At 53.4% G+C, this 2,318-nt stretch overlaps 1 protein-coding gene across 4 annotated transcripts in view; it reads left to right on the top strand.

Annotated features, from left to right (window-relative positions):
• CCM2 (CCM2 scaffolding protein) overlaps nt 1-2,318 on the top strand; it is a 25,552-nt gene that overhangs the window by 345 nt on the left and 22,889 nt on the right. The gene's annotated exons all lie outside the window — the stretch shown is intronic.

Here is a 2,318-nt window from a genome sequence, read left to right as displayed (position 1 = left end):
ATTGCTGTATAATTTTACACTTTTCATTTCACTATATTGCACACCACACTTTTTTATTCCTTTTTTACTTCCACCGCTCCAAACTTGCTCCCTTTGATGGACTGCAATCTCAATATAAACTAGTAGTCCCATCACTGGAGCCTCAGGTTGGCCGACTCATAGGGGTCTGTTAATAAAAACTCACATTGGTTGTGTGCGCAGTGACCAGAAGGGGGCACGATGAGTGTTCTCGGTGTCATGTTCCTCCGCAGGTTCGTTCATACAGATCACGCCGGAGAGAATGAGCATTCCCCCCCCACCCCCAGAAACAATTGTTACATATGATGGTTCCCTCCAGAATTGTTACATTGTATCTCATCACACACGTGATCCTCAGCGCCATCTAGTGGTCATAATCAGGTACTTACCCCATTCACACTGTGCTGCATGAGTGAACCTATTCAGACTGGTGCGTGGCCCACAGATCAGGGCTGTACTGGGTCATACTGGTGCAGGACACACAGATCGGAGCTGTACTGGGTCATACTGGTACAGGGCTCACAGATCGGAGCTGTACTGGGTCAGACTGGTGCAGGACACACAGATCGGAGCTGTACTGGGTCAGACTGGTGCAGGGCTCACAGATCGGAGCTGTACTGGGTCATACTGGTACAGGGCTCACAGATCGGAGCTGTACTGGCTCATACTGGTACAGAGCTCACAGATCAGGGCTGTACTGGATCATACTGGTACAGAGCTCGCAGATCGGAGCTGTACTGGGTCATACTGGTACAGAGCTCGCAGATCGGAGCTGTACTGGGTCATACTGGTACAGAGCACACAGATCAGGGCTGTACTGGGTCAGACTGGTGCAGGGCTCACAGACCGGAGCTGTACTGGGTCATACTGGTACAGGGCTCACAGATCGGAGCTGTACTGGGTCAGACTGGTGCAGGGCACACAGATCCGAGGTGTACTGGGTCATACTGGTTCAGAGATCAGAGCTGTACTGGGTCAGACTGGTGCAGGGCTCACAGATCCGAGGTGTACTGGTTCAGAGCTCTGTGTACTCGGGTCATGCCTTGGCACACAGGTGCGGCCGGGCTGTGCCCCCATGCGATGGTCTGATCTGTGCGGGAGAAGGGGGGGGGGTGATACCAGCGCGGGGTGTCGGAGATCATCGGAGGTGTTTTGTAGTCTCGCCCTCGGCATTGTTTGCTCGGCGTCTTTCCATTGCTGGGAATTTCCATCATACGTCGCAGCTTCTTGACACGTGAGCCGATCTCCTTCCAGCGCAGGTGTCTGGTTGTAGAAAACAGGAAAGTGGAACATACGGGGCGTTGTCCCGCCATGGTCATCCTCCTCTTCCCTGCCCGTCCCCACGTGTGCCCTGACATCTCGTCCTTGCACACGGCTCGGGGGTGGGGGGGGGAGGGGCAGCGCTTCAGTGAAATCCGAGGTCTCCACTGACCTACACGGCCAGGTCCGGCCACCTCTAATGTCCAATCATACTTCAATTATCTCCCATCTACATGTATATGTCCAAACGTTGGTACTCCCGAAGATGAGAGCACGACTCTACATTAACTTACACTGAACTCTGGCCACAAAAACCTTTGAAATACGGTATATCACTCAATAACCACAAACGATATAAATCTACTTTGCAAACCCAGATGTTACCTTGTAACAGTTGCAGTGACATCATCACTGTGCTGTACATGGCCTGAGCAGAGCTGTGGGAGGGGCCCAGCAGGCTCCACCCACTACAAGATGGGGTGGAGACGAGACCAGTCACCCTGAACAAGGAGAGAGAGCTGCAGTGAGCGGTCTTTATTACAGGAGGGGGCGGAGACAAGACCAGTCACCCTGCACAAGGAGAGAGCAGCAGTGATTGGTCTTTATTACACGAGTGGGCGGAGACAAGACCAGTCACCCTGCACAAGGAGAGAGCATCAGTGATTGGTCTTTATTACACGAGGGGGCGGAGACAAGACCAGTCACCCTGCACAAGGAGAGAGCTGCATTGAGCGGTCTTTATTACAGGAGAGGGCGGAGACGAGAGGGAGGGATTGGCAGAGAGGGGCAGGGGGGGTGGTAACTTCTGCACATGCTTACATCTCAGCAAGAACCCTGCGCATGTGCGGCTCCCTGCACAGAAACAAATAATCTCTGACCGGCGGGTGGAAGGGTCTCTGACTTCCACAATCTCTTCTGTCCTACAGAGCGGCCCGGCATCATTTTATGTTAATGACTTCCCTTCCACTGTAAGATGTTACAATGTCACCTCCAGGTTTTCTCCAGTCTCCCTCATGCGGGGGGGGGGGGCACGGGCCGGG

This window comes from Nanorana parkeri, unplaced genomic scaffold (genome assembly GCF_000935625.1).
Source record: "Nanorana parkeri isolate BGI_ZX_2015 unplaced genomic scaffold, ASM93562v1 scaffold2897, whole genome shotgun sequence".
NCBI classification, from domain to species: domain Eukaryota; kingdom Metazoa; phylum Chordata; class Amphibia; order Anura; family Dicroglossidae; genus Nanorana; species Nanorana parkeri.
The sequence above is the reverse complement of the archived record's forward strand: the minus strand, read 5'-3'. Positions and strand labels throughout refer to the sequence as shown.